General features: G+C 37.6%; 1 protein-coding gene and 1 long non-coding RNA gene across 2 annotated transcripts in view; both read left to right on the forward strand.

The window, feature by feature from the left end:
* LOC135718727 (uncharacterized) overlaps positions 1-12,971 on the forward strand; it is a 211,585-nt gene that overhangs the window by 128,719 nt on the left and 69,895 nt on the right. The window lies entirely within an intron of this gene.
* LOC135719389 (uncharacterized) lies at positions 6,270-9,946 on the forward strand. The gene is made up of 3 exons (XR_010521076.1): positions 6,270-6,418; positions 9,445-9,732; positions 9,820-9,946. It is a non-coding gene; the product is annotated as an uncharacterized lncRNA (long non-coding RNA).

A 12,971-nucleotide genomic window follows, 5' to 3' on the forward strand; every position in this document is an offset into this window, starting at 1 on the left:
GCAAAAACCTTAACCGTAAAAAACTACAGGTGAACACCTCCTAGAAAACTTTTATTGTTTTTTATTTTAGCCACTAGAAGTTAAACAGACAAACTACTTTCATGATTTCAAAGCTAAAATAAAGTGTAGAGGACTTAACAAGACATACAGACAGTTTACTTTAGGTAACGCCAGTTTTGTTTGCTGTTAAATACTTTAAATACCAGCTTTTTTAAAACTTAAAACTTTATCTATTGCTGTCAGTAGTGATTGTCGAACTAGCGCACATGGACTTAGCAGTTATGGAGGCCCCCCTTCCAAGCTTGAGGCCCTAGACATTTGCCTACTCTGCCTATAGGTATAGCGCCGGCCCTGCTTAACAGATATGAAATCAAATCCAAATTTTTATTTCTAATCAAATGACTTCAGTCTCCTCAATAAGCTCTAGATGTGTTTCATGCCATTAGAGGTCACACTAAATACTGACCGATGCCTGAAGAAGACATTTAGTTCTGAAAATTAGATGTTTTTACACAATAGAGCATGTATGGGGTTCATAAACCATCACCTTACTCTAATCCTGTCACACTGACAATACTAGGTGAGATATTTCACTGATATGTTTTTGTTTTATAAACTGATATTCATTAATGTTTCTTGATGTGTTTTATCTTCATACAGATACTCTTAAGAAACCCTCCATCAGTGTTGAAGACAGCACTGACCAGCTCAGTATAGCATGTGAAATACCACTGACAGTCAAAGCTGAATTCATCTGTAATCTCTACACTGAGTATGGACCTCTGACACACAGAAGTCTTTCTAAGAGAAGACAGACTGGAGGACATCAGTGTATGTTTTCTATGAGTCTGAGTGAAATATTCATACATAAGCAAATAGCAAGCAGTCGACAGCTGAGTTGTGATTATTCAGTCAAAACAGATCCTGAGAATGAGATGAACCTCAGATCACCACACAGTGATGTCTACACTGTCAGAGGTGAGTATTTGACATTTGTCTGGAATGACATGAGGGAAATTAAAGATGACAGAATATTTGTGTAAATGTGTTTTTGTACAGTAAAGCTGGTGTGAAACTATTTGTTTTGTGATAAAGGACTGCAGAATAAAATGTGACTGACTGTTAGCAGCTCAGACTTGCTAGACACTGCATAGAGTTTAATGGGCTGCCTGGATGAATGATTGATTATAGTGTCTGTGAAGTTATGAAATCATGTTGGATTGTTCCTGTATACCTCAGTGGTAGAGCATGGCATTAGCAGCTCAAAAAGGTTGTGGGTCCCAGGGAACACACATACTGATTAAAATGTATAACTTGTAATGCACTCTTAGTCACTTTGGATAAAAGTGTATGCCACAATAGCCACATGTAAGGGATAATGTAGAGGCAGCCGGTAGTTATTGGGAAATAAGCCCCGACAGTGTGATCAGGACCCGACGCGAAGCGGAGGGTCTTGTATCACACTGAAGGGGCTTATTTCCCAATAACTACCGGCTGCCTCTACATTATCCCGCTTATTACACGGCTACTTGCCACATAAGAAAAAAAACTGGACATGAATATGAATTTGAAACATTTTATTGGCATATTTGTTTTAAATTAACATTTTATCCTTACGCGAAACTTTGCAAAGATGCATAAAATGATCGTAATACCTTATTAAGATCCTCTGCTTCATACTTGTCTGTCTCCATTTTTTCTCTTTTAGCCAGTCTTTGAGAAGTTTTAATGCCCATTCTGTATTTTTTTGTGTGTTGGCTTCGTAGCTGTCATGCTCTATTTTGTCAAGTTCAGTCTCACTAAGCTGTCTGTGTCTTGTCGTGGTTGTCGAGTGTTTGTCACAAGATGGCGCCAAACAGACAGTAATCTTTATTGATCTTTATTGGCGCGGAGCGATTTTACTCGTGCAAGTAGTCCGGCTATGCGTTATTATTTTGGAGCGGTTATTATTTGAAAAGAACGAACCTGCAAATGTCTCAACTGACCAATCAGAATCAAGCATTCCAGAGAGCCGTGTAATAAGTATAAATAAATAAAAATGTTGGACATGCTGCTATAGTCTGTGAAGGTATTGAGATTTTGCTGACACTTAAAGTATCTGGTTTAGTCAAACTGATAGTATGTCTGACACGTGGAGATACGCAATAGTGACTTTCAGAAATTTTTAAAAAAAGCTCTCATTGAAGCGGTACCCTTTCAAAAAGTACACATCTGTACCCAAAACGTGCATATCAGTACAAAGTTACAGTTAATGTCTGTTTGTACATATGGTAGATGTTATGACCTTATTAAAGGGTACTGTCCCAGTGACCACTTGTGTACATTTCTTAATCCAAGAGTGTGGTGAGAGAAAAGCTTAACAGGTTAATAAAACGTTCTTCAAATTGTTTCACTGCTAAAAATATTTATTGTAATACAACTTGAGAATTAGCCCCAGTTTCCACAATAACATTACATTTTTTTTTTATATATTTAGGTTTTCCTCAGGCAAAGTTGTCAGTGTCTTCTTCAGTTATCATGGACAGAGACACAGTACAGATGGACTGTAGTAACAGAGAGAAACTTAAGATGGACGAGTGTTACTTCATAATAAATGGAAGAGAAAATAAACAGAACAGATCATGTCAACTATCACTCACTGGATCTGACATCATTATTTGGTCAGGAGGTCAGAGGTCATCTGTCATCATAACCTGCTACTACACTGTGTATATATCACAAGAAGATATCATGCCATCTCCACGTTCAGATCCAGTAACAGTATCAGTTCAGAGGAAGTTATTGATTTATAAATGATTATCATCTGCTATATTGATACTATTGGCTCCCAAGAAAAACAGATATATCCAGATCGCACTGCTATACAACATCAACATTAAAGTTTACAGTTTGAAATTAGCAAAGATTGTACTTAATGTATGTACTGTAATATGGCTACATTATCTGTACATTTTACCATTATCTACCACTGTGGGTATAACAACGGCCATGAAAACTTATGGGTAATCATAATGATAAATCAAACCTGCAGATTTTCCACGTTATATTACTGTCAACTGAACATTTCGTTGTATATTTCTGCAGTGTCCACTGCTGTAACCACATCACACCCTACAGCTGGTAAGCTACAGTACAACTCTATCTCATGTTACTCTCAGTTAATAGTTCAGTTACAGTACAACATAATTCAGTTACCTCTGTTTAACTGGAGAAAATACATTTCATAGAGTATGACATTAAGACTTGCTTTATCAGTTTAGGTTAGTCAAAATGCACAGTTATTGAAGAAACATGAATGCCCTGTGTGTGCCCAAGGGACAAAGACCAGAGGACTCGATGTTCTTTTAAATATTTAAATCTCCCCTTTATTGTGCTTTTAATATTTAATAAAAACTGTTAAACTTTTATACCTCTCGTCTGTTTGGTCATTGGGGTGTTTTGGGACCTCCTCGGGGTGGAAACTGAAGGAGGAGCGTGACCCACGACAGGGGCGGTCCGCTCCCGCCTGTGACACAAGCTGCTATGAAGCCAGTGTAATCTGACAAAGAGAGGAGTGACGTGCGTCCTCTTTTGCTCATTGAAGACCACTATTGCAGCAGCATTTTGGACCATCTGCAGGGGTTTGGTTGTGCAGGCTGGGAGTCAGGTCAGTAACTCTAGTATGGACAGGACAAAAGCCTGGACTAGGATTTGTGTAGCATGCTCAGATAGGAAAGGTCTAATTTTGCTAATGTTTGTAGAGCAGTGGTTCCCAACTAGGTTCCTGGAGGCCCACTGCTCTGCACATTTTGTATGTCTCTCCTATCTGCAAGCCACAGTTCAGTTCATTCAAGAGCAGGCAGTGCTGGCAACATGCTCCGTGAAACTCAATGACCACTCCGAGGTCAATATCTGGCTATTGTGGAAGGCGTAATGGTCGAAGAACCTAGTTGTTCAGAAAGATAGTGATGAATCTTAGGGTCAGGCGATATGACAAGCATTTCTGTCTTTGGAAGGTTCAGCTGGAGATGATGATCCTTCATCCAGAGTGAGATGCCACTCAGGCATGAGAGATGCAGGCAGAAACTGTGGGATCGTCAGGCTCGATTGGCAAGTTAAGTTAGGTGTGATCTGCATAGCTGTGGTAAGAAAAGCCATGTTTCCGAATGGCAAACCCAAGGTTGCCATGTATATAGAAAAGAGCAGTGTTCAAAACACTGAGCGTTGATGTGTGTAGCGGGGTGACCTGGGTGTGATGAGTGGAACAGCAGCATGTGAGATCTTAAAGATAACCAGATCACCGGGGGTGGGGCAATAGATAACTAGAAAATGAATTTTAGTAGAGTGGATAATAGTAACAGCATGTGACTGAAAGAGTAAAACATTGACAAAACATTAATCTACTAACAATTAAATTTCCTGGGTGCCAAGTCAAGCAATAAAATTTTCAGAGTTTTAATGCATATAAACCTATATTTGTGTAAATAGTCTTGCCTAGTTAACGACATATATGTGTATAGACGGTTTCAGCAGTAACAACATAAAAAGCGGCTGTCGTGGTCCCCACGTAACTTCCGGTAAACTCCGCTAAGAATAAATAACAACAAAGTTTCTCCTTCTATGGCTCTGGCCATACCCTGCCATACGCAAACTCCGCCCCTGCACTGATTGGTCAAAGAGAGTTGTCACAACCAACGTCATTGGTAAATGAAAGATTAGCTTATCCTCATGTGCTGGCGAGCAAAAAAGGTGATGTCGTTGTTTGAGCTTTGTTGTATGACTTCTTAAACTCCCTTTTCAGCAGTAAAAAACATCTGAGAATCAAGAACCCAATATGCCCTATTGTTCCTGTGTTTCGAATTTGTTTGTGTCGTGTTTGTGGTTATGCCAGTGGCGCAACTACATATAACGATAAGTCTATAATCCTACAGTGGAAAGGCAAACCGAGCCAAAGTAAAGCAAGGCGAGCTGTGTCATGCCAAAACCTAATTATACTGCAGTGGAAAAGCGCTAAAGTAACTTCAGTTAATCATGACAAATTACATTAAATTCATTAACAGATACTCCTATGTGAGCTAAATCAAGCCTGCTTTACTCACACAATATGTGTTTATCAAACATTATGTCATGACTTCAGGATTATATAAATTTAACAAATACCCTTATACAGTAACTGGTAACTTGTGAGTAACTACAGACATTTTGTTCAGCATGACACAGGTTTTTAATTGGGATCTGGTACCCACGAATGATCTTATTCATGAATTTATGAGGAATAAGCACCACTTCTTGTTTGTAATGTTAATATTATGTTGATGTTATTTTTCCCTACCTTGAGCAGCCACAGTCACACCAACAAAGCAAACCAGAGACTCGCTCATTACTTTAACTTTCAGAACATCACAATTTAAAACGCAAATAGTTTTAAATTAGGAAAACTATGGGGATCAGTAGACTATTCTAAGTAGTTAAATATCGGAATCAGCTCAGAAATGTAATATTGGTGCATCCCTAATTTATAGAGGATTAAGAACTGCATAGAACTAAAATGATCCTCATAAAATTTTGTTCAGTCACTGTCATGCTGTCTGACTTCAGCTACCTGATCATGTGAACATTTTCACTGTTTTAAGTTATTTGGGCTTTATTTTTGTATCTTACAGGATCTGATGATGTTTTCACAATGGTGATCTACAGCCCATCAACCTGACAGCCTCAGAGCACTGAAGATCTGATGTAAATATCATACACAGGAGAGAAGAAATATCATCTTTATCAGAGACTATACAACTGTGCTGTTCACTGGCTTCACTGATACTGTAATGATAAAACAATGCTTAGCTTTTCACTGTTTGTCATTAAAATATTAGTAAATAAATAAAAATACAGCATAAACGCCTTTGGTCTTTCCATTTAATTCATTATTTGTTTTCTTCCATTAGCATTATGAACTTTACGGAGTAATTAACTTTACATTATAGATTTCAAAACTTTCCATGAACATTATCAGTAATATCTGTGTGAGCTCTGTGTTTCCAGATGTAGGTCAGATCAGAAACAAATGTAGCATACAAAACTTATTTCTCTGAGTATTACAACAATGATTTCATTACTTTGATGTGCACAATTATTTGTGATGCAGTGGATTTATACCATTTATTTTTGTTAGAATTAAAATAGGCCTAAATGTTTTTTATACTAAAGACAGAAGGAACACTTTGTAATCCTCAGTGTGTTATGCTCTGATTGTGGACTGATCTATTTTTTCATATACATTAAGCTAACAGCACGATGCATGTTGTGGTTTCCTGTGGGCCGATCTTCTACTTCCTAATTCAGATACTTTGTGAGTCTCGTTTTGTGTCTTTTCTCTCACTTGTTGTAATGGAGTTGTTCATCATCACTCTTCTGCATCTTCTTATGAAGGTTCAGTCATTTAGTAAGTGATTTATATTTATTCATGTCATTTACATTATTGAGCAGATGATTTTACTTACTTATTCATTTAGCTGACGCTTTTATCCAAAGCGACTTACAATTGCTATATATGTCAGAGGTGGAGCAACTAGGGGTTAAGTGTCTTGCTCATAGACACAATGGTGTGTCACAGTGGATTCAAACCTGGGTCTCTCACACCAAAGGCGTGTGTCTTATCCACTGCGCCATCACCACTTTTATAAAAGTAACATGAAAAGATATTTGCCAAAAAAAAACTACAATATCTGTAGCAACAGGTTGCCAAGATCTACCAGTAAACCAAAGCATTATAGCTAGTAGTCAAATGAAGAAAGCTTTAAAGTTGATTAAGAGTGATTTTCTAAAGGAATAAATTAGAAGTACTCAAAATGTCATCTTAAATACTGTATCTCCATATTTGTAAAATGAAAATTTATTTGTTTCAGCATACATAATTTTAGCATGTCTGATGGATACATGTGAAGTTTTTAATAATAAAAATAGTATTTCATGTATTCTGACTAGGGGTGCTTAACGATTAATCGCGATTAATCGATAGCAGAATAAAAGTTTTTGTTAACATCATATATATGTGTGAACTGTATATAATAACTTTGTATAAATAAATGCACACACATGCATCTATATATTTAAGAAATGTTTACATGTGTATATACATTTGTATATTTATTTATAATTTATATTATATATAAATATAAATACCTAATATATAAATATATTTTTTTCTTATAATTATACATGCATATGTGCATATTTATATATACATAATTATTATACACAGTTCACACACATATATGATGTAAACAAAACTTTTATTCTGCTATCGATTAATCACGATTAATCGTTAAGCACCCCTAATTCTGACATATTAACACAGTTTAAGAGTTGGTTAAACTGTAGAGTTGGTTAAAAGTTTCAAAAAAGCAGTTGGACGTGTGAAAGAGTATTTCTGTGCCGAATGCGTAGCAGCGGAGATTTGCGTGTCTGTATGTTTAACACTGGATTTTATTGAAAAGTCCCAACCGGGTCATGAGTTGCATGCGGTAAGTAAGACTTCTGTATTATGTTAGGAATTAGGGATGGGCGATATCTTATCATTTGCGATATACCGCTAAAATGTATCCTCACAATGAAAATCTGTCGCCTCACGATAACAACGATAAATCTAGTTGATGAGGTCGTTTGTGCACGCCCAATTCACTGTTCACGTGCGGAGTGAAACAAACATTGCAGAAGGCGGACGTGAGGCTGATGAGGTGCTTGTTGTTATCACAATGAATTTACCAGAATGCATTTACCAGTAAATACAAAAACGAGCTGTTCACACATGCAGTGATGTTCCGTCTTTTTACCAGTAAGACATCATTCACACATCAGTATTAAAATACCAGTACCAGTACCTGTGGCGCGCGGCCGGTGAGCTCAGTGTAGTTTTTGTAAACAATGGCGGGTTGCTCGTGACCAAACAACATTGCGTTAGGGGCGTCTTATGGAACATGCGTTTGCACATTAGGTTTCTATTCTTGTCCAAGAATAGAGACGAACTCACAGAGTCACGCTGATCCATAAAATCCGGTCCCAATAACGACGTAGTTTTGCATGAATAAAACAGCCATGAATTAATGCTTTGTGGAATTAAAAACGTTTTTCTGTTATTAATGCTTATCATTAGCATCGTAAAATCACTTTCATATTGCTGTTCACTTACAGGGGTTGAAGGCTAGCACAGCCACCACATGTAACTAACTTTTAACAAGATTTACACTAAGTTATATTAACATTTACCAGATAAACATTATTTTGCTAAAATATCTAAATAAATGTCTGTGGATATTAATTAATTATTTATTACCTTCGCAAGGGGTCACAGTTTGAAACAGTTAATGCGTGAGTAAATGCATAGATAAACAGCGCTGTCAACAGACATTTCATAAGCTATAACAACAATATATTCATTATTCTGACATCAAATACCAGTTAAGAAATTCAATGATATATAAGCAGTTTTGTTTGTTACTTCATGAATGTATTCCAGTCAGTGATATTATGTGTAAAATCTCTTTGCCAGCTACTGGTTGGATTGCTGAAGACTACAGGTTGCTGGTCAAGACAATGATATTATATCTCAAAAAAGGCACTTAATCCACCTGTTTTACTCTATAAACTATGTAGAATATGGAGCCAACTCCGCTCCCGCTCCGTCAAAACCGCAGCGCGAACTTTGGATCAGTCCATTTCTGACGAAATGATAGGGGTGTTTGGAATGGTCCATGTATTGGGATTATAGTTTCTACATTATTCATTAAATTAATATTATTCTTCACTCTTTCAGACCCCTCTATTTATGACTTTGTATGCAAAGAGGGAGTGATTATGATGATTTTTATTATTATAAGGGTTTGTTCAGTTCAGTTGCGTTGTAGTAATTATGTCAAAAACAGAAGTATAACAGTAAATAAAAATCGGTTCAGCATATCGGTTATCGGGCACATAAGCATCCAAATATTTGTTATCGGTATCGGTTTTAAAAAATGAGTATCGGTCGATCTCTAGTTTTGCCACAATTACTTCTGGGGCGTAACACGATTTCAGCGCGCAAGTCTGCACTCGATGCATCCTCGATATCAAGAACACAGCTGGGTATTTTCATGCGTCCTCTGTACTTGCGTTCTTGAGAATTGGAATTGAACTTCGACAGTCAATGATGACGTAGAAGGAGAACACGTGGACGCAAGATTGCTGAAGAACACATATTGAGAAACAGCGATAGATTACCTAAACCAAAACTTTTGTTATTTTCGACGAGGCATTTGTTCAGGAGATCAGTTTAGCAACAGTTTAGTCAGACTATATAAAAAAAACGAAACCAGAAGTAAAGTTCGGATCCAGACGTGTATCGCGTCGGCACACGTGCGTCCGATGAAACCGTGTATATAAAGATGAACAATAAAACAATCTAAAGTAACTGGAAAAAATCTTTTTTTGCAGACGTTCCTAATATAAAAGTGTCTCCTGATGTCATAAAAGAGTCAAACTCAGTACATCTGATCTGTGAGACTGATGTTAAAGTGAATCAGTGTTATTTCTATTCAAACAATGAGGAAAATACAAAACTCAGTCAATCATGTCAACTTCATCTCACTGGAACTGAACTTCTCTTATGGAAGCATGAAAAATCACCTGTATCACTCAACATTAGATGCTTTTACACAATAAATGAGAATGGGATTCATAAACCATCACCTTACTCTCCTCCTGTCACACTGACAATACTAGGTGAGATATTTCACAGATATGTTTTTGTTTTATAGTTAAACTAATATTTATAAAAAAAATTAAATGCGTTTTACAATCTTCATACAGATACTCTTCAGAAACCCTCCATCAGTGTTAATGGCACCATTGACCGGCTCATTATATCATGTGAAATACCACTGACAGTCAAAGCTGAATTCATCTGTAATCTCTACACTGAGTATGGACCTCTGACACACAAAAGTCTTTCTAAGAGAAGACAGACTGGAGAACATTGGTGTATGTTTTATATGAGTCTGAGTGAAATATTCAAACAAAATCAAGCAGTGAGCAGTAGACAGCTGAGTTGTGATTATTCAGTCAAAACAGATCCTGAGAATGAGATGAACCTCAGATCACCACGCAGTGATGTTTACACTGTCAGCGGTGAGTATTTGACATTTAATCTTTATTCACTTTCCATTACATACAAACGTGTGTTCAAGATATTCTCATACCTGTTGTGTTTTTATGGAAGAAAGTAATTTGGTTCAGGAATGACATGAGGGACAGTGTTTCCCATACATTGATTTATCTGTGGTGGGCAGTTAAAGAAAGAGCTGATTGGATTAAACAAGGAGTTACTGGGTCGTGGGTCGTTACTGGGTCCTGTTTAGTCACTATTTTATAGACAACAGAACAAATAATATGAAAAAACAGCATTCAGTTGTGTTAAAATGCAATATAATGAAAAAGATTAAAGAGTAAAACACGACGCAATGATGCCACATATATGCTAATTGGCGTGTGAAGTCTCTCAAAATCCTCTGGGAAACCAACACAGTCTCACACCCATGGCGTCAATATTTGACGACACTTGACCATGCGTCAATATGTTGACGCGGAGGGTATACCTTTCGCGTCACTTTTTGACGAACTGGGGACTTCAATACTATTAGGTACGCGAAATTAAACAGTTGTCAACTGACATTGGGGTTAGGGATAGGTTTGGGTAGGGATGTCATTATGTAAATCTAACCCTAAACCGACGCGAAAATGGTAGAAAATGGTAAGAAAATAGGAAAGAGAATTTCGCGTACCTGATAGTATTGAAGTCCCCAGTTCGTCAAAAAGTGACGCGAAAGGTATACCCTCCGCGTCAACATATTGACGCATGGTCAAGTGTCGTCAAATATTGACGCCATGGGGTGAGACTCTGAGGGAGATTAAAGTTGACACATTCTTTGGGTGAACACGTTTTTGTAAAGTTGATGTGAAATAATTTGTTTTGTGAAAAGGAACTGCAGAAATAAAATGTAACTGACCGTTTGCAGCTCAGACTCTCTAGACCAGGGCTATTTAAATCTTACCCTTGAGGGCCAGAGAACTGAATAGTTTAGCTCCAACCCTGATCAAACACACCTGAGCAAGCTACAGTAATCAAGGTCTTCATGATTACTAGACAATTACAGGTGGTTAAGTTTGATTAGGGTTGTATCTAAACTCTGTAGTGCTTGGCCATCCAAGGGAAAGATTTGAATAGACCAGCTCTTGACACCACATTGAGTTTATTGGGCTTGATGAATATGACTGATTACAATATCTGTGAAGTTATGAAATCATGTTGGACTTTTGTTACAATACACATGGGCGTAAGCGTTGACGCTTCCCATTCCAGCCCATCCTCACCCCATGGCGTCAATATTTGACGCCACTTGACCATGCGTCAATATGTTACGCGGAGGGTATACCCTTCGCGTCATTTTTTGACGAACTGGGGACTTCAATACTATTGAGTCCGTTGCATTCTCTTTCCTATTTTCGTACCATTTTCTTACCATTTTCGCGTCGGTTTAGGGTTAGATTTACATAATGACATCCCTACCCAAACCTATCCCTAACCCCAATGTCAGGCGACAACTGTTTAATTTCGCGTACCTAATAGTATTGAAGTCCCCAGTTCGTCAAAAAATGACGCGAAGGGTATACCCTCCGCGTAACATATTGACGCATGGTCAAGTGGCGTCAAATATTGACGCCATGGGATGAGGATGTGTTGCCCATTCACTTTTAATGGGTGACGTAATGTGTTGCCAAACTGAATTGTGGGTCCGTCGGCGGCACGTCACTGCCGTTGCTCGCGGCAGAAGTTAAAAATTTCTCAACTTTTCAAGCAGCAACGTGTGCGTCAGCCAAACAGATCGCCTTATACAAATAACCTAGGCAGAGCCAGCCAATTACGTTTATGGACTGGAGCATGTGTAGTGCTCACTGTGATTGGCTGTTGGCCACGCTTAAGACAAGCCTTCTGTCAAGCATTAACCCTTACATCCCGTGTGTTTGTACAGTAAGTCTATGAGGTTACTGTGAATTTTTGCTGTCACTTAAGAGTATCTGATTTAGTCAAACTGACAGTATCTTTGACACGTGGGGACACGCAATATGCACCCTCAGAATTTTTTTAAAAAGCAGTCACTGGGGCAGTACCCTTTCAAAATGCACACATTTGTACCCAAAATGTACATATTAGTATGACAGGTTGTATACAGTACTATGGAAGGTATTTTTGGTCTTTTTTAAATTAATTAAATCATAAAATAAAAAATTTAATCACAAAATATGACCCAAATTTGAAAATTAAATGCTAAAATAAAAATGTTAACATTAAATTAAATTATTTCATTTTCAACTTGATGAAGCATCATTCTGGCCAAATTGAAAAATAAAATTGATGATTTGACATTTCATTTTCCTTATTATCCTGAGGCAAGACAGCCAATACTAAAATAAAAAGGCAAACTTGAAATGGAATCTGTAAAAACATTTTTAAAAGGCTTTTTATTTATGCCCAAGCAATAATAGGGACAAAATTAAAATGTAAAGTTCAGTTTTAATTTTATGTTCTGTTTTTCATTTTCGTTTTAATTTTCGTGTTCACTTTTATTTTCAACTTGTATGCATGTCACAAGTCGGAGAAGCGGACCGCCCCTGGCGTGGGTCACGCTCCTCCTATTTCCACCTCGAGGAGGTCCCAAAACACCCCAATGACCAGACAGACAAGCATTAAAATTTAACAGCTTTATTTAAATATTAAAAATATTGTAGAAAGGGGGGGGGGTAGAAAGTTAAAACTAAATCAGTCCTTGGGCCTTCGTAGCGTGGGGGGGGGCCCCTAGGATGCCCTGGGTAAATTCTCCACACGTATCGGACTCTGATTTTCTCTCTCCTCCTGTAGGCTTGTAGCTGTAACACGGGGTTAATTGCAGACACTGGGGCTCACC

Source organism: Paramisgurnus dabryanus, chromosome 14 (assembly GCF_030506205.2).
Source record: "Paramisgurnus dabryanus chromosome 14, PD_genome_1.1, whole genome shotgun sequence".
Taxonomy (NCBI): domain Eukaryota; kingdom Metazoa; phylum Chordata; class Actinopteri; order Cypriniformes; family Cobitidae; genus Paramisgurnus; species Paramisgurnus dabryanus.